Source organism: Cryptotermes secundus, unplaced genomic scaffold (genome assembly GCF_002891405.2).
Source record: "Cryptotermes secundus unplaced genomic scaffold, Csec_1.0 scaffold104, whole genome shotgun sequence".
Classification (NCBI taxonomy): Eukaryota; Metazoa; Arthropoda; class Insecta; order Blattodea; family Kalotermitidae; genus Cryptotermes; species Cryptotermes secundus.
The window spans coordinates 216,430-240,759 of NW_019722423.1; the positions used below are offsets into that span (position 1 = coordinate 216,430).

General features: G+C 43.9%; 1 long non-coding RNA gene across 1 annotated transcript in view; it reads right to left on the reverse strand.

Moving 5' to 3' along the window:
• LOC111861279 overlaps positions 1 to 24,330 on the reverse strand; it is a 95,315-nt gene that overhangs the window by 66,737 nt on the left and 4,248 nt on the right. Inside the window, exon 3 of the long non-coding RNA XR_002842208.2 lies at positions 2,839 to 2,948. This is a non-coding gene — a long non-coding RNA (uncharacterized LOC111861279). The remainder of the gene's footprint in view (positions 1 to 2,838; positions 2,949 to 24,330) is intronic.

Here is a 24,330-nt window from a genome sequence, read left to right on the forward strand (position 1 = left end):
GGCTTGTACCAAAGTGTCTCAACCAACTACGCTATCGCGTGTCCCCTCAATTTAGTCACTACTCGTATTAATTTATTATTACAACTTTCTGAAGTCGCAAACACGTCCGTCAACCGGTGAACTAGCAACTAAAAGCCCCCCGAAATGACTCGTAACAGCGAGGCAAACAGTGGCGTCCGACGCTAACAGTTGGCTGGATTCGAACAGAGTTGCTCACCCCTATGTGGAATGTAGGTATTTCTGTTGGTTAAAACCGACGAAAGTCACGTCATCCTTTGTAATGCATTTCAAATTTGGAAGCCATCAGCCCCAGAACTACTCCGACCGGCTGGAATCCTCTCGACTTGACTTACGGGCGCAGAAAGTGCCTTTGGCGAACGCAACCCTCTATTTTGCCTCAATTCTTACGGTAAATTAACTCTTGATTTACGCGTCTTTAACTTTCGCGAGGCGGTTTAGGAAAGAACATACAGCGTAAATCGAGAAGTAACTGTAAGTTAGGCCGCACACCGGCATGGGTCAAGACATGTAACCGTCAAGACACGATGTCTGCGACATGACGCAAAGAAAGGAGCACAGCTGAAACGAATGAGATTACGAAAGCCGCCGCACACCGGTCTGAGACCGTCATGACAGTTAATTCGGATGGGAATATGAAAAATGCTGTTCACAGTCGAGTACATACTTTAAAATTCACATGGCATTTATGAAGCTGAGATGAGTCACTGCGTGTTGTTCAGTATCACTGTTGGCTCTGGGTCGGGCGGATGTTATCCCTTATATCGCTTGATTTGCGTACTCACTAATCCGGATTATCGGTTAATCCGGATGACGTACCCCCAAAATTACAACGGATTAGCATGGGTTTACTGTATTATATGGGCTGAACGACCGTAGAATCGGAGTTCCATTCCAGACAGAACCAGAGTTCTTTGTAAGATTTGAGGTTTTCACGGCGGTGACTACGAAGAAAGCCGTTTTGTGGGATGCGGTACCGTGTTGATATTATGTGAACTGACGGTTAGGAGGAACGTATCGCCTCCATCTTCAGGGTAGAAAAGTCCGCGAGCGAGGAACCAGTGTGAGCAGGTGGCTGCAGATTGAGCCACCATTCGAAAAAACCCATGGGAGATGGAGGCGATACTTTCGTCCGAAACGTCGGCTCACACAAGATCTACACGGCGCCTAATCCCAGAAGACTGCATTCTTCAAGAGAGCTTTGTTTTTCCGCTGTGTCTAGACTGACTCTGGGGCTACGCCAGTGAGAACTGGGGGTTACTTCTCAGGAGTAAAGCAGTCGATACCCGAGGCTGACCACTCACCTCTACCTAGCGCCAAGGGTTCGAATACGTGGAACTATAACTCCACTTCCCCATACATTTTCATGGCGTGGTCCGTCAATAACCGTTCTGCATGAAGTGGCGTCACAAGCTGTGCAATGACTCGCTTACTATACCGGATAAAGAAAAATATTCTTTCTCTTGCGGCAGACTAATTTAAAGTTTTGAAGCCAGTGGTTGCTGTATGTACCACTTGCTTTAACGTACTAAAACTCTTCATTCTGCCCACAGTGTGTAGGTATGTTTCATATGGTTCTCACAATAAACAGCGCCTGTTCCCCTAAACAGCATTAACCGGTTCGGCTTCCTAGCGGAGATGTAATGTGTTTCCTGTGAGGTACCAACTGAAATCTTATATACACGTATTATAAGGGGCAGTCAAATGAAAACGGGTCACCACGCATAACTCACACAGCATGTCACGTTCGCGTGTGCTGGCGTGGCATAAGAGATTCCGGGAGGGACATGTATCACTGCAAGATGATGCTCGCCCAGGACAGGCTCATCGTGTCATCACTCCTGATGTTATTGCTGCGTTGGATGGTCATATCTGGGCAAACCGACGAATCACTGTGGAAGAAATTAATCTTTTGATGGGAGTAAGTCACGGTTCCGTACACGCCATTGTGACAAAACATCTGCTGTACCGCAAAATCTGCGCGCAGTGGGTTCCACATCAACTCACGGAGGAACAGAAGACTCAGAGAATGGCTGCATCACTGGGTCACTTGCAACAATACCATGAGGAAGAGTATGCTTTTCTGTCCCGTATTGCCACTGGGGACGAAACTTGGTGCCACCATTTTGAATCCGAGAGCAAACGGCAGAACCAACAGTGGAAACACGTGAATTCTCCCCCACTGAAGAAATCCAAAGCCGTACACACAAGTTCCGGTAAAGTGATGATGACATTCTTCGACTGCAAGGGCCCTCTGCCTGTCGAATTTCTCGAGCTTGGGGCCACAATCAGTGCACAGCGCTATGAAGACACTTTGTGCAGAAACTGAGACGTGCCATAAAGTCAAAATGCCCTGGAATGCTATCGAACGGCATTAGCTTTCTTCATGATAACGCGCGCCCCCATACTGCCAACTCTGTGAGGAATAGGCTACAGAGATTTGGTTGGGAAGTGCTTCAACATCCCCCCTACAGCCCAGATCTCTCCCCATGTGATTTTCACATTTTTGGAGACCTGAAGAGAGACATTCGTGGACATGGGTTTGCATCGGACGAAGACATGTGTGGCTGGGTAAGGATGTGGTTCCGTAGGCAGCCCACAAGCTTTTTCAAGGATGGGACTGACCGTCTTATCTCCCAGTGGGATAAATGTATTAACAGTTTTGGAGATTACTTTTGAGGTAAGAAATTCTCTTTAATATGTTTTGGCTTCTGACACGTTTTCATTTGATTGCCCCTCATAATTAGACGAAAATCAATCTTTTAGAAGGCTTAAAAGTTTAAGAACACTAATGAAGCATGAATTATACAATAATCTCACCTAAAATGCAGTTAGTGACGACTCAGACCTGCATGTCCCGTACGGGTCACCTGCTAGCAAATCCCGGCACCAGTGAACCAGATTTTGGGACTCCATTTTCCTTGCGAGCTCTGTAACAAGCAACAGACTAAGTTTTAAAAAATCAATATCAGACTGAATTCAGAGAATGCTTACCTCCATTCTGTCCCGTCTGCCACTTGAAAACATCAAAATTAAAATATTCAGGACTATAATTTTATCTATTGTTTTGTATGGGTGTGAAACTTTGTATCTCATATTAAGGGGTTAACAGAGACTGAGGGGATTTGCCAAAAGGGTGGTGAGATAAATATCTGGACTTCAAACGGAGAAGTAGCTTCATAATATATATTTCTCTTAGGATGCTCAGATGACGACGGACGAATGGGACGAATGTAAGATGCTCGGAAAAGAATACAAAAAAGAAAAAAGGTCGGTCAACCTTAAGGAAGATGTAAGCGTAAATATGTACATTTTTTTTCTCTCTGTGGCGCTACAGCCCCAATTTGGGCCTAGGCCTACCTCCATGAAACTCTCCGTTTCACTTCGGTTTACTAGATCTTAAACATTCGGTAGGACTCCTTGGGCGAGTGATCAGCTCGTCGCAAGGCCTCTACATGTAGACAAACACAGAAAAACGCACACAAACATCCATGCCCTGAGTGGGATTCGAACCCACGATCCCGGCTTCCGAGCGAGCGAAGACAGTGCATGCCTTAGACCGCTCGGCTACAATGACCGGCGAAATATGTACGTATACATGTATATATATACATTTATATGTACTTATACTCGTACATAATGAAAATGGATCTTAAATAAATCGGATGGGAGGGTGTAGACTGGATTCATCTGGCTCAGGATAGGGACCAGTGGTGGACTTTTGTGAACCCGGTAACGGATCTTCGGATTCCACAAAATGAATATTTTAACATAATGCGAAAGGAGGATAATATCGGTCTATAAATTTAGAGCACTCAGACACGACAACACTAACCGGGCCAGCCTCCCTCTTCTCGGATCGCTAGAGAAAACAACAATGGATGCCAAATGCCCCAGGGAAGAGGCGGCGAATTTCAGGTTTCAAATTGCTAATCATTTACACACGAAAACACGTTCTACAAGATGTAGCTACACCGTCCTCACCCGTCCTGCACACCTCCCTTGACACGTCGCTCTTGAGCCGGTTAATAGCTATTAATTAACATCGATAAGACATTCAATTGGGGCCATCATTCTGTCTTAAGTATAGGCAAGTCAACGAGGCCCCGAGTTATGGATGATATTATGAGTGATTAATATGACTTGAATGCTTGGGTATCGGTTTTTCTTATTATTTTCTTGAAACCTATCATCTGCGTGTGTTTGGAAATGTTGCTACGGGCCGTTTTAATAGAACTTCATGCACAGCTGCGTCAAAGGCCCGGGGGAGGGGGCTGAGATGTGACTACAGCACCGGACATAATTTATGAAATACACTTGAACTTCGACTGCTATTTCACGTGCCTTCGTCAAGGTAGTGGATAAGTTACAGGGATTTCCTCCTCATCGAATATACCGCATTTTCCTAACGACCGATTTTAATAATAGAATTCTATAAAATTTAATAATAGAATTCTATAAAATAAAGAATTTATCAGGCGATTCGCTGTTTCTCAAGATGGACTCTATTTCCTGGATTAATGACATGACAATAATCATCATCATGAGAAAAAGAACTAGCTCAAGAAATGTTGCTGATGTGACCGCCTGCAACTGACACCTGTCACAACCCACATGGCAAGATGTTTCGAGAGTGGCTTGTGATTACCGTAATGCTGTATGCAGGAGTGCTGCTTGGCTAAATACATACTGATATATTGTTCGTCAATTTCTTGTAGAAATCAGAGGAAATAATTCAATTCCTTTATTTAAATGGTTGCCGACAGCGAGTGGTCTGTAACAGGCGATCGCTGAAAGGGTACATAACAAAAGCTAGACTAAGTGTAGAACTAGACTGAAATTTAACACGGGACAATGAAATAACACAGGTAACACGATAAGGACGTAATTAAGGAGGACTGAGCAAAGGAAAATGTTATGTTTATTGGAAACATCCAGAGATTTGCAGATGTTGCTTGCAGCCGTGAAGCGCCTTGTTGAAGGGCTGAGTCTTGAGACATTATTGAAGTTAAAGGTGGAAAAATCTCTAATTTGTTTAGGCGTACAAGAAGACCAACAGTGTCCACAACAGAACAACAGTCCATTTTGTGCCTGGGAAAGTTAATAAGAAACAAAGCGTCAAGCTTCTGTCGCCTGAAATGAAGCTTTCTAAGCCGTCAATTATTCAGCATGCCCGTCACGGTAGCCGAGCGGTCTAAGGCATGCACTGTCTTCGCTCGCTCGGAAGCCGGGATCGTGGGTTCGAATCCCACTCAGGGCATGGATGTTTTTGTGCGTTTTTCTGTTTGTCTACAGGTAGAGGCCTTGCGACGAGCTGAACACTCGCCCAAGGAGTCCTACCCTATGTGTAAGATCTAGTAAACCGAAGTGAAACGGAGAGTTTCATGGAGGTAGGCCTAGGCCCAAATTGGGGCTGTAGCGCCACAGAAAAAAAAATTATACAGCATTGATTCATAATTACAAAAAGGACCTGAGCTGAATAGATTGATTATAGCATAAATTTGGAAAATATGTTTAATAATAATAATAATAATAATAATCATTGAGACAGTGGAGCGCTTAAGAGCGAGATGTCCGGTTCCAGCCAATGAACTGTGGGCTACATATGACGTCAAGGCAGGTTCTCAACTCAGTTACATTTTGGTACCAAAAAACAGACGGAAACAAAAGTGGGGAGGAAGAATTGGTACGGACGCGTAACAAAACAATAGAGAATCAATTGGAATTACTGGCTTTTTGGACTTGCTCCATCGTCAGGTATTCTAAACAACATCATGTTTCGGATAATTAATCTGTTTCGATCCTCATGTGAAGGGGGAGACACCTGCTCTATCAGGTGTGTTAGAGCTAACCTCAATCATTCGACAACATACGTCACTATATATTTTTTTATTGCTAGTGGGGTGGGACTAAGTCCATTGTGCTGCGGCCACTTCTGGCCTATTGTACCAGCCCCAGATGATAGGTGAGGGTGACTGTGGAGCAATTGGTGGAATGAAGATTGGCAGGGGAAACCGAAGTACTCGGAGAAAACCTGCCACAGCGCCACTTTGTCTACCACAAATACCACTTGACCAGACCCGGGATCGAACCCGGGCCGCCGCGGTGGGAATCCAGCGACTAACCGCTTGAGCTATGGCGCGACCTACGTCACTATAACTACAGATATATAAAAACCCGATATCACGGTTCGCCAACGGAAGATAACAAGATGATGTGCAGCAAAACGTGTCATAATGCATGTATAGGCCTGGAACTAAGAGAAACCCAGCAATCCATAGTGATATACACACCCTCGTCACAACCTTTAAGAATACACTTAGATCATAACATTCAACCGTGCTCTGTAACAAACCTGTTTATCACTCAGAATTACTGGGATTTTGGACTTCGTCCATCGTCCGGTATTCTAGAATCCAGAAAACACAACGTTTCTGAAACTTGAACTGTTTCTGTCCTCAGGTGAGGGGGGAAGACACCTACTCAGTTGGGTCTTTAGATAGAACTAACCTCAATCAGTGGACAGCCCCCGTCATATTCATTACAGCTACTTAATGAATGAGGCCAGGCTGATTCGGTGGGAGATAAAGGACCAAACAGAGTAGGTCTTCCCCTCTCACCTGAGGACGGAAACAGAACCAGTTTCCGAAACGCTGTGTTTTCTAGTTTCTAGAATACTGGACGATGGTCGAAGTCGAAAAACCCAGTAATTCTGTATGTTATACACCATCGTCAGAACCTCTTACAATCTGTTTATCACTCTTTGAGGGAGAAAAGGAACACGTTTGCTCATTGACATTTCTGTGCTGACAGAAACATACTGAAGAAATGCGCTGAAATACGAATATCTGGTGAATGAAGCATAACACATGTACAATGTTGAAGTAACGTGCAATGGAAATGTATCGTAATCATTCCAGCACTGTTCAGAAGACGTCCGTAGTAAACACTGGAGTGCAGAATTGCAGACGATGGCCATTCTGGGAGCAACAGACGTCTCGAGGCAGATAGTGACGCAGTACGCCGCTTAATTTCAAACATACGGAGCTACTACGTCACCGGTCTTTTCGAGACACTGCTTGACCCTGGCTCGTGGATAAGATAGTCTATATTTTAACTCCGTGATTTTAGTCCGCAAGCGAAATATATCTACCGAGCGACCGCCGCTTGTCAGCGAAGTTAGCGTCAATTTTAGCGTATAGAGGATGTCGCGTGGTCAGCGCAACGAATCCCTACGGCCGTTAATTTCGGTTTTCTAGACCGGAGCCGCTATTTCGTTGAAATAGCTTCCAGATTATCATCACGAGGCTGAGTGGATCCCGTTCCAGACACAATACTTCTCAGAAAATTTGGTAGCGCCGGGAATCGAACCCGGACATATGGATCTGTAGCCAGGTACTCTGATCACTAGACCACAGAGGCGGTCAGGATAGTCTATATACGTGGCGAAAACGTAGTAATATTAACTAACTTCATGCAGCCGAGCCCTTCCTGAGAAGCCGCCATTCGCTCAGCTACTCAAAAATTTCCTAATATTTTAGGGAACTCGAAGGTTCACTATCGTATTCACAACAACTCTCTAATGGTCCCTATCATGAGCCAGATCAACCCAGTCCATATCACCCCATTCTATCTCTTCAGATCCATCCTAATATTATCCTCCCACCTCTAAGTCTTCCTCGTGGTCTCTTCCCTTCTGGCTTTCCCACCAAAATCCTGTATGCATTCCTCTTTCTTCCATTCGAATTAGTAGTAGTAGTAGCAAAGATAAAGCTGTCCTTGTGCTTAATGGGAGAGTGGATGTATAGGTCCACATTTTCTTGACCTCGGCACTAGTTACAGGTGAGTGGTCAGCTTCACGCCCCGATCGCTTTACCCCCGTGTACCCATTGGGTAGGAGACTGGGTGGGCCGCAGAACCGGTCTGGACGAAGTGCAGAAGATAGAAGTTTTACCCCATCGGGACTCGAACTTTGACCTCTCAGTCGTCCAGCCCCTCGCCAGTAGCTGTTCCGACTGCGCTATCTATCTATCTATCTAGATAAATAACTTCACGGAGCTGAGCCCTTCTTGAGAAGCCGCCAGTTGTGAAGCTACTGAAGAACTTCCCAGCATTTTATGGACCCTGAATGTTCATTATCGCGTTCACAAGAGTCCCCACGGGTCCCGGTCCTGAGCCAGATCGATCCAGTCCATACCACCCTATCTAAGATCCATTTTAATATCATCCACCCACATATGTCTTGGTCTTCCTAGTGGTTTCTGGCTTTTACACAAGATCTTATATGCATTCTTCTCCCCTATTCGTCCTACATGCCCTATCCATCTCATTCCCCTTGACTTGATCGTTCTAGAATCTAAAAGGTTCTGACGACGGTGTACAACACTCAGAATCATTGGGTTTTTGGACTTCTCCATCGTCCGGCATTCCAGAAACTAGAAAACATGATGTTTCGGAAACTTGATCTGTTTCCGTCCTCAGGTGAGGGGGAAAGACACCTACTCAGTTGGATCCCTAAGAAAGAGCTAACTTAAATCACTGGCCAAACCTTGTCTGAGTCTGAGTCTTATGTTACGACCAACGGTCAGTCAGCCAGTCTGTCTTTGAGTAAAGCACCCATCTGGGTCTTACGACCAGATTTTTATTACTGTCAGAGAATTGCGGGTTTGTTGAGATGGGCATCCTCTCTGACGAGAGGACGGGTCTGTCGTTTACAATTGCTGCTCGCCTTCGCCAGCGCAGTCATTCTACGACTAGCAGGGCTACGGTGGAGGTATTCCACCCTGCATGGAACTAAGATAGAAAAGGAGGTAGACATTTGTGCTACGAACCTAGCCAACAAAACCATACGCATGAGCAGTAATGCAAAGAAATGAAAAAAGAGAAAAGAAGACATTTGTGAAGACATGTAATATCTACCACTCGTGTCATCTGTCGAGTAAAACCTGAACACTTCAGACTGGAACCTGTGGAAACACATGAAGACGCTGTCACGTCATGCAGATCTTCTGTGAAAGTTAGAAACCTCATTGCTGATGAGGGGTCTCCAGACTGGAGAAATGTCCAAACTGGGTTGGCTGATTGGATTGGTTAAGCATGCCGCATGGGCCGATCGCTTAAATTTCCTATACCTGCTGTTACGTTCAGTTTCCCAAATCCTAGCATCATCCCAGCCTACTCTGAGGCCCTCTTCATAGGCATGTTGGGCTAATTTTAGTTTTTCTAGAAGATTGTGCCTATGTTCACGGAGCCACACGGCTAGAGGTCTCCCTGTTTCGCCAATAGAGCTTCTTCCACACTCACAGGGAATGCTGTAGATGCACTGTGCCGTCTGTTGTGGATCTCTTTCCGGTCTGGTTCTCATGAGTGAACTCCTAAGTGTGTGTTGAGTTCTGAAGACCGGCCTGATGTTGTATCGATTCCCTACACGTTTGAACTTCTCAGAAACACCCTGAATATATGGTGGGGCTTTTGCTCTTCATTCGGACAACTGCTACCCTTGGAGTCAATGCAATCTTGCGCATAACAGTTGAGCTGGAGATCACTCCTAAGGCTGCTGATTTCTTTAACCAGGTCTTGTTGTTCTTGGCATATGGTGGAAGCTCTGTTGTGCAGACTCTGAATCAAACTTCTTTTCACATGCAGCGGATGATTAGAGTTGAGGTTGAGGTACTGGCCAGTGTGGGTGGGGTTCCTGTAGACATCTTCCCTGATGACCAGAACATCAAGAGAGGCAATCGCACTGTCTGACTCTATTTTCACGGTGAACTGGATGGACGGCCTTAAACTGTTGAGGTGGCTGAGGAAATCCTGTAACCGCTCTGGACCATGAGGCCAGACCACAAACGTCTTCAACGCACCGGAGCCACAGCGATGGTTTATGTTGTGCCGAGTCAAGAGCCAATTTCTCAAAATGCTCCATGAGAGCTTACCATTGCCATGCCATCTTTCTGTTGGAAGAACTTGTCCACCTGAAAATATGTGGTTTTGAGGTAAGCCTCCAGCAGCTCCATGATGGCTTCGACCTGCAGTGCAGACTGTTCCGCCAGTGTGTCATCGCTGTGGAGCTTATTTCTGATCACTTGTAGGTCTTCATCGACTGGAACATTGGTGAAGAGACCGACGGTGTCAAAACTAACGAGGGTAGCCGAGGATTGAAGATTTACAGACTTCAACAGCTGTACAAGGTGGCCCGAATTCTTATCGAAGGACCCCGATTTTCCAGCAAGAGGACTTAGGATCTTCTGGAGAAAGACAGTCACGGCATAGCAAGGGGAACCAACAGAACTCACTATAGGCCTCAGAGGAATGTCCGGTTTGTGGACCTTGGAAAGACATACAGATGCAGAGGATTGCTGTGGTACGGTGTCAACTTGTGTTTCAGATCGACAGGGAGAGTAGTTTTGTGTTTGAGAAGGAGTTTATGTATGTCCCTCTCAACTTTAGCTGTATAATCTTTTGGTAAGGGTTCATGAACACCGGACTCCAGCAAAGTGTTCAAGTTATCCCTCTATTTAATCATTCTAATTATATTTCGCGAAGATTGGAAGTTGTGAAGCTCCTCATTATGTATTTTTGTCCAACCTCCTGTCACTTCATCTCCTTCGGTCCAAATATTCTCCTCAACACCCCGTTTCCAAACATCCTCAGTCTATGTTCCTCCCTTAATGTCAGAGACAAAGTATATTCTAATTTTTATGTTCTTAGGCAGCAGACGAGAAGACGAAAGGTTTTGGACTGAATGGTAGTAAGCATTCCCCGAGATCAATCTCCTCTTAATTTCTTCCTGAATCATGCTTTGATTTGTAACTGTAGTTCCCAAATACTTGAACTGTACCATATTTTCAAAGGATCTGTTGGCTGTCTTCGTGTCATGATTTTGCCCTGCAATCTGGTGACAAAACGGTAAAATATACACCATCAATATCAAACAATATCACTAAAAATGCTGTGCTCCGGCACTCTCTGAGTTCGTTCTACTAGCGTGGCTGACATACACATGTTGCACTATTCATCCCCATTCCTGTACTTTACAAAGTCGATATGGAGCTGCATATTGGAGGTACACAACAACAAAAAATTAAATTACATAGTAAGTAATAACAACAATACGGGCCTGGTATCCACAGCCTCTACTCAAGGCTCTGCGCGCGTCTCAGAACACATAATTTATGTCAAATAAATCAAAAAATGATTTCTCCTGTCTGTACATCCGCCGATATGCGCCATGTTTCCAGAAAAAGCTACTGGCCCTGCTTGCTTTCACACAAATAGTAAGAAAAGAAGAGCATTGAACGCAGTGAAATCCTAATTGATACCAAAGGAGAGATTAATCTCTATAGTAACCATGGTTATTAACTAAGACTTCGCGGGCATGTCTCACGGCCAGTTTCATACTTGTAAAACAAACGCGAACTGCAGTCACGACAAAGCGAATTGGGTGTAGTACCTGACTCCATATCTGGCCTCTGGTATATCAAGAACCAGAGATGGTTCTATTAAGCAAAGGGGGAGGGAAAACACGTAACCAGCTTTAAACCGATAAAACTCTTTTACACTGAAAGAATTTTGTTCTCAGCTCCAGCCAGAAGGTAACAATTCAACACTAGACATTACTTGCAACAGGTCGTAGGCTCGCAGTTCATCAAACGGCGTGTGTGTTGATCTTGGGGTATGCATCAAAACTGTTCCCTCTTGCAAACAATAACTCAGCGGTAAGGTGTCTTCGTTTTTATTCGAGTTATCGATCCGAATCTTGGTCGATTGACCGTCTATACTGGTGGTTTTTTCTTTGTTTTCCTCAGTTCTTCCCGTGAGAAATCGGGCTTGTATTACACTGAAACATACCACACCTTCTTCCTATCTGCTTTTCCCAATACAAGGAACCGAAAATCAAGCTATACATCGTATGATACACTCTTCAAGTAGAGTACAAGTAAAATAAAGTAAAGTAAAGGTATCCCTGTAACAGGCCGTGGAGGCCCGTAGGGTTGTGAGACGTCGAGGTTCCACAATTTTTAGACAATCGGCTCACAGATGGCGGCAAGGTTGTCACCCTATGCGGCGGCCGCTCTTTACCCCCAAGAATATTCCTGGTACTCATTTCTGTTAGAGGCTGAGTTGACTCCATGGCTATAATGCGGCTGGTAGGATTTGATCAATTGAAAAAAAAAACCCAATGACCTCATCGGGACTTGAACCCGNTAGGATTTGATCAACTGAAAAAAATCCAATGACCTCATCGGGACTTGAACCCGGGACCTTTCGACCTGTAGCATAGTGCCTCAACCAACTACGCTACCGCGAGCCCCCACTCTTAAAGTAAACTCTTACAAATATTTGTGCTACGTTTCATGAATAATATATGGGGGGGGGGGTTCACTTACACCCCGGGTAAAAGAAAGGGCGGGACGGCTCAATAAGTAATTCTTCTCAGTTGTATTCAGGAAGTCACCGGGTCGAATCTCGACAGGTGCCCCATATGTACTGGCTGAGTATTTATCGTGGTCTCCCTTATATTTCCAGGTAAATTCCAGGAATTTTCAAATGTGGCCACGACCGCTTCGTTCCAAATATTTCCCAGTTCATTATTTATTAAATGATCTTGTCATTCGACGCCATATCTCGAGACACTGACCGCGTCGTTAAGTAAACCACAAATAAAAGCAAACAAACACACAACGCAACGCGAATTTCTTATCAGTTTAAAGGCCAAGTTTAAGGATTTGACAATCTCAGCTAAGGCATGTGTATTGAGGCATATTTGCTCAAAGCAAGAACTTCGGAGCTAGCGCTGCTAGGGAACGGTTCTGAAACAACATTCGTTTCTAGGCAACGGCTGCGAAACGAACAACCGAACGTCCGTTGCTAGGCAGATTCTTGATAAGCGACAGAGGAACGGTGTTTTCTGGGCGGTCAATGCAGAGATGTTATAACTGGGAGGGTCTGAGACAACCAGTCAGTTGCAGCATTGTTCAGTTGGAAGGAGCCACCATTCAGAGAGCACTTTAGCCCAGAAGTAGAGATATAGCCTTTGTTAGAAGCTACCAGTGCGTCGAAACCTGCAGCATAGAATTCTTTTAGACTGTTGTCTCAGCCACTTCCGCAACTTTGTGATTTTCAAATGTCCTTGAGAGAATTTCCCGATCCGGTTGTGAACCGCTTTATGCGACAAACACTTCTCACGGTAAACAGGAAACATTTATTTATGAATATCCTTCGCATTGAGTCACTTTTCCCAGAAAGAACGCACAACAGAAAGCTGCTCTTCGGCAGTACAGCCTCAAGCACGGTGACCATTTTGACTACTGAAACCAGCATCTGAGCATGCGCATGCGCGTCTGGTACCCACGCTGTCGTGAATCTGGACTATGCTGCTACCTAGTGATACACATACAAAATTTGTTACGTCCATTAGAGCTGTTTTACTTTTATTTATGACCTATTTACTGACTCTCTCTCGTAGATTAAATGCAGATGTTTTGAGATTGGGCGGAAATTACGGACTTGTATGCTCAGCTTCGTGAACTTTCAGGCTGAGACAATGTATGCACTGGCATCTGAGGATTCAATTGTTTTCTCTCTACGGGAGTTCTAAAGAAGAAACGGGTCTGTTTCGTCCCTTGCCCATCATAATGCTGTTCATGTGATTCGTCTACTTTTCTTGTAGACAGGCCATGCATTCTTTTATTCATAATTGCAAAATAAATCCCTGAAGGCAAACTGTCGTGACGACGTAGTTGCCTTCAACATCATAACACAGTAACACCATTTCAGTGACTTCTATACAGACACTCCGGGGGCACGCGGTAGCGTAGTGGGCTGAGGCACTGTGTTACAAGATGGAAGGTGATGAAGTGGACTTTTCAATTTACCTAATCCTTCCAGTCGCACTATGGTACTGGGGTCGTCTCAGCCTCTAACAACAATGAGTACCTGGAATCTTCCTGGTGGGTAAAGGGCGGCAGGCGCGTAAGGCTGACAGCCTCACCGCCATCTGTGAGCCGATTGTCTAGAAACTGTGGGAACGTTGACTTCACACAACCCTACGGGCCTCCATGGCTTGTCACCTATGCAGATACTCCACTTAAATAGTTTTAAAAACTAATATTCGTTAAAAGCTGACACGTTAACATTTTTGTGAGGTATTCAGTTGTCATGGCTGTGTGTCGCAGTTCGGTCTGGTATAAACTCACCGACGTTTTGGCAGAACATTCTACTCCCCATCCTCAGTCTCTCTTGACACGGAAACCGAGGCAGAATGGCCCTTTACATTGCAGTTTCACCAACATTTATAATAAAAAGATATTTCAGAAGAACTCCAGGCCACCAACACTCACCCCTTGTCTCGGATCAAGTAGGCTTATGTAACGACATCGGCAGAATAAGGACCGCTACATTGTTCGGCCAGCACACGCAGCAGAATTATTTGAACACTAAGCATCGGAACCTATTTTCTTGAACATCCTGCAACACCAGCTCCCTCCTCCTCCTCCTCCTTATAAAATAATTTACTGCATAAAATTCCCATTCTCTGGGAGACAAGGATGGACATACATATTAGGCCCACATAGCTATAAATTTGCATCAAATGGGCTGAAGGAAAACCGATCTCCTGTTCCAGCAAAATGATCTTCAATCATGTACTACACATGCATAAGAACATCATTTACAGATAATTACAATGATTATTACAAGAAATAATAAAAAGACGTTGCCACTGGACTGCATCATGTTAAAAATCTTCTGCTATCAATATAATACCCAGCGTAACCAAGTTCAGAACTCAGGCACATTGCTCTGCTTACAGACCTGCAGGGGCACCTTACCGTCACGGTTTCCTTTCGCATTTCACAAACGAAATAAAAAAGAACTATTCCTGTAAGAGGCTGTGGAGGCCAATAAGGTTGTGAGACGTCGAGGCTCGCACATTTTCTAGCCAATCGTCTCACAGATAGCGGTGAGGCTGTCAGCCTTAAGCACCGGCCACCCTTTAACCCCCCAGAGAGATTCCTGGTACTCATTTCTGTTAGGGGCTGAGTCGACCCCAGTGACATATTGCGGCTTGAATGATTATGTCAACCTAAATTCCAATGACGTCATCTGGAATCAAACCCGCGACCTTCCGGCTTGTAGTATAGTGCCTCAACCAACTATGCTACGGCTTGACCTGATTTAGATGGGAAATTGTTCAAAAACAAACTCTCAAAAATACGTAACCTCATTGAAGTAAAACGTCCCGGAAGGACAGTTACATAACAACATGCATTAAAGCTGCGCTGCTATTTGGAGGGAACGTCTTCGGCATATGTTGCCTATATGTAGTAATAAACTTCGTCAAAAATACATAATCTCTCCCTTTCTTAACCTGGCATTGTCTAGTTCACACTAGACAACAACAGACATTTCATTCACTCAGTAGACGGCTGAGTCATTTGGCCCTGAGATACGTACGTAATAAACACTGACAGATTTTATTAACAGCAAATATTTCGACCTTACCACAATCCGCCCCATATTCTCCTCATGTACATTCTGCCGCAGAAGCGGCCTCCGTAGTTCCCACCTCATGACTCAAGATACGAGGGTTCAAACCCGGCGGAGGTCGTGGAATTTTTAAGGGCGGAAAAGTTCAGGGAACAAGTCCTCCGGGAGGGACTTTAAGCCGTGGGTCCCGTGTCGTAGATTTGCGGCACGTAAAAGATCCTCATGTCTCTAGGAGACTTCTGAGCAAAATTGGGCAAAAAGTTTCCCGCCCAAGTAGTTTCCAATGCCTCTGGTAGATGATGGAAGTATTGGGTACCGAGGCCCGACCTCGTTGGCTGAACGGGGCTGATAGCACGCACCAGCACCAGTAGGGTATGGCGACTGGTAGAATATCAAAGGGGGACGTACAATAAACTATTAGTCGCGGTGCATGGGGAAACCCACCGCCTCCAATAATAATAATAATAATAATAATAATAATAATTGATAAGCAGACTCACGCTACTCAGAGTTGTCTCAAATGCAGCAGCGAATACGTCGAACCTTCGCAATAAACAATTCCTGGCCACTTCCTCGTATTTGTCGCCCAGTGTCATGAATGCCATGATCACAAATGGAGAATATACGATTGCCTCAAAAATACTGTCACGTGATTGACCATAGACAGGGTTCGGATTGGTAATCGGATGTATTGGATATATTAACACACAACTCGTGACTACATATTATTAATCACTATCACGCACAGACTAGTGTTCTCAGTTAGCCTTTACTGAGTTGAGTGGTAGCGGCTTCCAACAGTGGACGCTGGCGGTCATCTCAGTTGGCCAATCTGTTTTGGTGTGAAGACCTATCTGGGGACCAAGATCATATTTTTATTACTGTTAGACAGTTGCGGGTTTGTTGATGTGGTGCGCCCTCTCTGACGAGAGGGCTGATCTGTCGTTTACAATTGCTGCTGGTCCTCGCCAGGGCAGTCATTCTCAGGTCCGAGTCCCGCGGGACTGATGATCATACTCTGCTTTCTCATTTTCGAGACTCCTGGAGGGCCAGGTCCACGTATTTATATCCCCAAGGAACAGGGTTTCCCAGATATACCTCCAGGCACTGGATTCCCTTTTCATTTTCTTCTACGACTCGCAGGGTTACGGTGGAGGTATTCGAACCCGCCTTCACACGAGCTCTCTCCCGCAATAGCAGCTGGCCCTCTTTATATAGCCTTCGCAGGGCCTACACAGAAAACACCGGTTCCAGAACTCCATTGTTGCGTGTTATACGGCCATTACCCAACAATGGCTATTTCTGTCTCCACAGTTCTTACTCTGAGGAAACTGAAATTATCGGAAATTACAATAAGACACATCTGTTTCCTTTCTGCCTGGAGGCCGTAATCCCACAATGCCATGAACTATCCGCTACCAACGATTTTTATGTTGAGGAGCATGCAGCCACACAAACTCACATAGACGTTCGTAGGTGTCCCAACCTCTGCCCATTGCTTCTTGCTGTGGATGTCTGTCACACTACGGATGTGGCGGTCCATGATGAGACGTGTCGACGCGCGCACTGAATCTCAAGGACATTTTGAGAATGTCCTCCTTGAGGACTCTTTCGGCAATAACCCGCAAATTAAATGTTTCCGGACACATGTTGATATGGCCACTTCTTATTGTTTTGATATGTACAACTCGTGTCCAAAATTTGTCCGCCGCATTTTCAGTCACACCCTGTATACACAATAATGAACGAACTCTCTTAGAAAGAGACATGAGAACAGACGCATAAACCGCCACGACGGACAGTGCAGAGTACAATTGGTATATAATAAACGTAGAGGAATTTTTAATAAATGTAACACTTTTAAAATGCTTTTAACAGTATAATTTTCATTGTACTATCTCAGGATACAGTGCAGTACTGCCTTTTGTCGTATCTGTGATGAACTTTCTCTTGCATGGTATTTGAGAAGATAAAGAAAAACAGATAAAACAGTTGGTTAAGTGACTACAACTAACTAATTAGATTATTCACATTATTTCTTTATTTGACGACGCTGTACTAAGCACAGAAGTCACAAAGCTTCGAATGAAAGACGGCGAGGAGATTGTGAACTGTTAGTTATACAGAACTTGTAGCTTTCGTTACGTTATACTTAAAAAAAGATAAAGCGATCCCGGTAACAGGCCGTGGTGACCCATAGGGTTGTGAGACGTCGAGGCTCCCACACATTAGACATTCAGCTCTCAGATGGCACTGAGGTTGTCAGCCTTACGCGCCGGCCGGCCGCCCTTTACCCCCAGGAAGATTCCTGGTACTCATTTCTGTTAGAGACTGAGTCCACCCAAGGGCCATAGTGCGGCTGGAAGGATTAGGTTAACTGAAAAATCCAGTGACCTCATCGTGAATCGAACCCGCGATCTTCCGGCTTGTAGCATAGTGCCTCAACCAACTACGCTACAGGGTGCCCCTTACCTTAGACATGCTTCCCAGAAATATCGAGAATATTCACAAAATGCCTTCCTTTGAATATACAGTTGTTTTTTTTGGGGGGGGGGGGTTGTAATTCAAGCAGGAAATATTCCAGAAATGTAAGAAACATTCAAAGCATTAAACCTGAAAATTTTCTATTGAAAAAATTACTAATTTCTGGGTTATTTGGTGAAGCGTTTCAGCTGCGGCATTCATGCGACATCCAAGAAGGGACTATCGGAGAATTCACCTGGAGATGACGACACATGAAGGGAAAGTCCGTCAGGCTAGCCAGTCAACCACCCGAGATTCGAATCGTGTACCTTCCAAATGCAACTTTAGATTGTCCTTGGTTCTTACTGGCAGAAGAGTAAAATTCGGACGGCTATTCAGCCGTTTTACCCCATTTATCTTTGTAACGTCACGCGATAAGGGTGGCTTCAGACGGGGTTTGGATTGGTAATCGGATTTAATACACACTTACACAACTCGTAAGTACAAATAACTACGACTGTCTCACTGAGTTACACACTCCAAAGATCACTGTATCTACATCTCGTATAAAGTCTTCTCGGTCATCATTGACCGTCGCTTATTAGCGGCTTTCCTTCGACGGACGTTCTCCTTCCTCTTGGTTCCCCAACTATCCTCAGCCTCAGCCTGTCGTCCTCGTTATATAGCCCTGGCACCGACAGCATAAAGACGTCTCTTCCATTTTTGCGTGTTCTCTCGTTGCCGGAGAAACAACATATCCACAGAGCTGTTGCCTAACAACGGCTGTTGTACTGTCACCCGTTTACATAGCTGTTACTTGGTAATGGGTCTACAAATCACAATACTGTAATCCGCCACTGACGATAAGTATTAACAATAACAAAAAGAACCTAGTAGAAGCTGCTTATAATTAGGACTGTATAGAGAAGCAGTGTGGTGCCCCAGATGGGGATAGTGCTCCAGCATGTGGCCCTCACAAATGAAATCTAATTCATTTAGACGTGTAATGAATGTCGGAACGACAGCGTTCCTTTTGGCTGCGTGTTCGACTAATACAGGATGATTCATTCGGAGGAAGCCCAGAATTAACAAGCGAAACTGGGCGAGCACATACCTCGGTAGATGTGGCGATAACTGAGTTACGAAGATGCTGACATTTATTTCCCTTCCACCTGCAGACACAGCCCGAAACGGCGCCCAACGTTCGTGTAGCTGCCGTAGCGTGGCACGTGGGATCGCAGACTGGAGGAAAATGGCGCGAACTGAGCAGGAAGACACAGGGTGTGTGTTTCGGAGCACACTGTGTTGCAAAGTTTCGTTTTCTTCGGTTAAATTATTGCGTGAATGCGAGCCGGGACAGCTCAGTCGGTATAACAACGGGCTACGGGCTGAACGGCCGGGGTTCGATTCTCAGCAGAGGCAAGGGATTTTTTTCCGCCTCTGGAACCCACCCAGCCTCATATGCATACTGCGGGGCTCTTTCCCCGGGAGTAAAGGGTCAGAACGTGAAGCTGACCACTCACCTCCACCCAGTGCCGAGGTCACAGAAGGTGGAGCTCCACTCCCCAATACGCCTTCATGACGTGGCGCTTAATTATTTAAGCACACGGACTTAGATATCACAGCAATTCAGGTAAACTATTTTAATACCGTAAGTTACTATAGACGTCTAGGGGGCACGCGGTAGCATAGTTGGTTGAGGCACTATGCTAAAAGTCAGAAGGTCGCGGGTTCTATTTCCGATGAGGTGACTGAATTTTTCAATTGACCTAATCCTTCCAGCCGTATTATGGCTCTGGGGTCGACTCAGCCTCTAACAGAAATGAGTACCAGGATTCTGCCTTCGGGTAAAGGGCGGCAGACGGGTAAGCCTGGCAAACTCACCACCATTTGTGAGCCGATTGGTCTAGAACATGTTGGGAGACTAGATGTCTCACAACCCTGTGGGCCTCCACGGTCTGTTATAGGGATAGCTTTACATGTTCCAGCTATGAGTAGCTATACAGTGTAGTGTCGCATGACAGAATGAACCGGAAATGACCTGAAAGTAAGCGGTCTTGTATTTGCCTGGACAGACTAGGAAAAACCACGAAAAAATATCTGGATATTCGTTATCCCAGTCGAGATTCGAAGCTAGAACTCTCCTAAATGCAAGTCAGAAGCCTCACCCTGTGAAACTACTTCTTGGATTTTAGGTTATCAGGACGGTGACGTAACGCCTTGTAGTTCAGAGACAGCTCGAAGTTTCGAATGAATATAACACCTCCATCTTCATGGTCGAAGTGCAAGAAAGGAAAGAAACTAGGAGAAACAGGCAGACGCGTTACAGTCCAGAACATCGTGCTCATCAAAAATCAATTTATTATGCGCATGTGTCGCTCTTCCTCAGATGTGGTCCGAGTTCTCAGTGACCTGGCACTGCCCGGGGATACCACGAAAAATCATTTGTTTTAATTTTCATCCGATTCAGCCAGGACCAACTGATCGCTTTGCTCGTGCCAGCCATTCACAAAGAATCGTAACTAATTTCCACCTCCTGTTGATTTGAAAAGAAACAGGATACAGGCCAGCAATACTACTGTGCAGGAACGCGTGGCCGGCCCCATTGTCGGCCTGCTCTTTCTTCGCGTACAGGGATGGGCAATTATGGGCCGAATTAGGCTTGAGAGTATCGCGAGAAAATTTCCGCGCTTAAAGATGTCGAAGCAAAGACATTGTGATTCTTTCTCTCGTACACAGCGTACCGTGAAGACAGCTTCACGCACGTTTCATTTAGGGAGCTGATCTCCATTAACTGTGGAAATTTAAGCAAAATCGTTGCAGAGATTTTTTCGAGAATGTCGCGATCTTGTTTTTCGACGGGAAGCGCCCTATGGTGGACAAACTGTTTAGCATTGGGGGGGGGGNGGGAAGCTGTTCAAAGCTATCCTTGTATCAGGCCGTGGAGGCCCACAGGGATGTGGAACGTCGAGGCTTCCACATCTTCTAGACAATCGGCTGACAGATGGTGGTGAGGTTGTCACCCTTGCGCGCCGGCCGGCCGCTCTTTACCCCCAGGAAGATTCCTGGTGCTCATTTCTGTTAAGCCGGGTATCGATTGCGCGCGGCTGCCACGCGAGACAATGTTCGTTGCTTCGCCTCGCAAAGTCGATACCATGTTGCCGCGCGCGGCAGAACGAAATACTGTCGCGAGCGAACTTGGCGCGTGTCGAGCCAAATCGGAGCGGTTCTTTGTCCCGCGGCAAAGGGATTTCATCTGAGAGGGACTTGTAGCGTTCCGGTGTTTCTTGCGTGGCGAAATGGAAAATGCAAAGCGTCTGGCTCTCATACAGCTTTATAGATCTCGTATTAATTATTACCAATATGTTGTCATGGAAAGGATGTATTGACTGGCTTATGTCAAAATTAGTTTCAACCTGTTATGCAATCACGGCTGTTAAATCTTATATGTTACAGGAAACAATAAGAATGATTTATTTTTCATATTTTCATTCTGTTATGACTTATGGTATAATTTTCTTGGGAAATTCTCCCCATAGTATTCATATTTTTAGGCCACAGAAAAGGGTAATTAGATTTATTACTAATTCTATCAGTAGAGACTCCTGCAGGGAATTGTTTACAAAACTGAAAATTTTGCCCCTCCAATCACAGTATATATTTTCTCTTTTATTGTAGTTAAAAATAGGGAACAATTTTAATTTAACTCTGTGATTCATAGCATTAATATAAGACACAATAAAAATTTCAATTGTTCAATATGTAATCTAATACTATAGTATTCCAAAAAAGAACATACTATTTTGGAATTAAGGTTTTTAATAATCTTCCTTCTAGTATTAAGAACATAGCTTATAACAGGAAACAATTTAGATTTGCCCTAAAAAAAAGATTTTTTCTTCTAAATTCATTTTACTCATTGGAGGAATATTTTAATTTCAATATTAATTAACAGTCTTGCTCTATTATATGCTGGATGGCTAGCAGTATATTTATATTGATATATTGGGTTTCTGGACTTCATTCATCGTCCTGGTTTTTAAGATAACTAATAAAAACACGACGTTTCTGAAACTGGATCTGTTTCCGTCCTCAGGTGAAGGAAAACACCTATTCTGTTGGGTCCATTAGAAAGAGCTAGCCTCAATCACTGGACCCAAAAGAATAGGTGTTTTCCTTCACCTGAGGACGGAAACAGATCCAGTTTCCAAAACGTTTTTATTAATTATCTTAAAAACAAGGACGATGGATGAAGTCCAGAAACCCAATATATCAGTGTGTTATACACCATCATCAGAATCCTATAGTAACTACTAGTATATTTTTATGTTTCATCATTGTACTCTTATTTGGTATTAGTATAATCCATGCTTTTACATACATATTTTATAAATGTTTAATGATTTATTCATTGTGATTTGTCTAAGAAAATATTGAGTAATTGTGATGGATAAAGTATAATTAATTTGTAATATGTAATTGACATGACCTGTTTGTTGTCATTGACTATTTCCATATCCACTGGTTTTCTAGCTAAGTAAGAATGTAAACGAATGAATGAAGAAAGGTGGAAAGACTTGATCTCACAGGCAGCTAAGGTGAGAAGAAGTGAAGTGATTTGTGAACTAAAGAATGCCCAGTTTGAGAGTCTAATCAATTGATAAAGAATGTGTTAGAGAGGTTCCTAAATGACAACAAAGTGTGGGACAGTTTTTCTGTCAGTTATACATCTATAAAATGCTACTGCAGATAGGCATATGAAAACTATTGACTTTTGAATTTGCTGTTTTATAGTAGGCTAACTGATATCAGTATTCATGTTGCTGCTAATATGATTGGAACAAAAAATTTACTGCAACAAGAAATTAGATAGAATTTGGGTTGTGTAACTGGCATTCATTTTGTTGCACATAAGCTAGTTTAAGTCTGAAGAAAGCAGTCTTCTGGGATTTGGCACCGTGTATATGTGGTGTTAACTCCCAGAAGACTGCTTTCTTCATAGTCACTGCCGTGAAAGCCTCAAATCTTACATAGTTTAAGTCTCTTTGAGTGCAGTACAAAATGGGAAGCATACAAATGATCCTGATTCTGTTCTTTTCTGCCAGCAATCTGCATACAGCTAAAGTAAGTGATTGAAAGCTTTCAAAGGAGCATACAGAAATTTCAGTATTTCATTAACATGAGATGCGTGGCAAGCATAGTAAGAGCTATCACTTCTCTCATGAAAAGCCAGAAATTTGTTACTGTTCACCAAATGTGTCACTGCAGAAAAAGGCAATGCTTCTGTAGCTTCTAAGTGTTTGCTTAAAAAACTCACTGATTTCAAATTTATTCACATGCTCCATTTTCTGCTGGACTATGTAGGAACACTCAAGAACTTTCCACTTATCTTTCAAAGAGAGGAACTTTTTCTAATTATTGTTGAATCGCATGTAAAGAACAAAATGACATCACTTGAATCAAAATGCAGTCCAAGATATGATGAAGCCAGTCTGTCAAAACATATCACTTTGGGGTCTACTTGTAACTACAAATAACTATAACACTATCACTAATCTACACAATCTACAAATCACTATAGCACACACTAAGCCTTCTCAGTTTGCTCTATCTTTGCTGGTTGTTGCTTGGCAGTGGCATCTGCCAATGAAGATTCATCTGCTTCCCTGTTCAAGGACAGCTATCAACTGTGACTGCCGATTCGCAACTTATTGCTAACTGCTGACTGCCTATCCTTTCAGTCCTCGCTATATAGCCTAGTGGCAGACTGCATAGAAAATACAGTTTCTTGTGGTTCCTCTTTTGTTGTGTGTATATCTGTTGCCACAGAAACGTTTTTACTGGGCCAATGCTGAGCAATGGACGCCTATTCTGCTCACCTATTGTGCCTTTTATGCATCATGTCACAATATAGAACTGCATGGATTAAAATAACACTGCTAGGTCTTCCATTGCACCTGATAAACAAAATTTAATCATATGTAGAATAAAATATCTGGAGGAACGGTTTTTAAGTCAGGGAGTCATTGAAAAGCCAAAGTAATTTCCGATAATTTTGCCTGGCCAATACAAAGCACTCTAGAAAGTTACAGTGTCAGTAATGACTCATCATTACAAGAAACAACTTTTACCATTAAACAAGAATGAAGACCGTATGCCAGCTGTTTATAGTGAGCTGCATGAATTTAAAGTCCTTCGAAGTGGAAAGAAATTGAATTAGCCTTTGGAATTTTCATTCGCCAATAAAAAAAAAAAAGATGCCCAGTTTTAGGACACTCATAAATATCACAATTCTACTTTCTTAATTCTTAAAAGCTATCGCCACAACAGGGTATGGAGGCCCATAGATTTGTGAGACGTCGA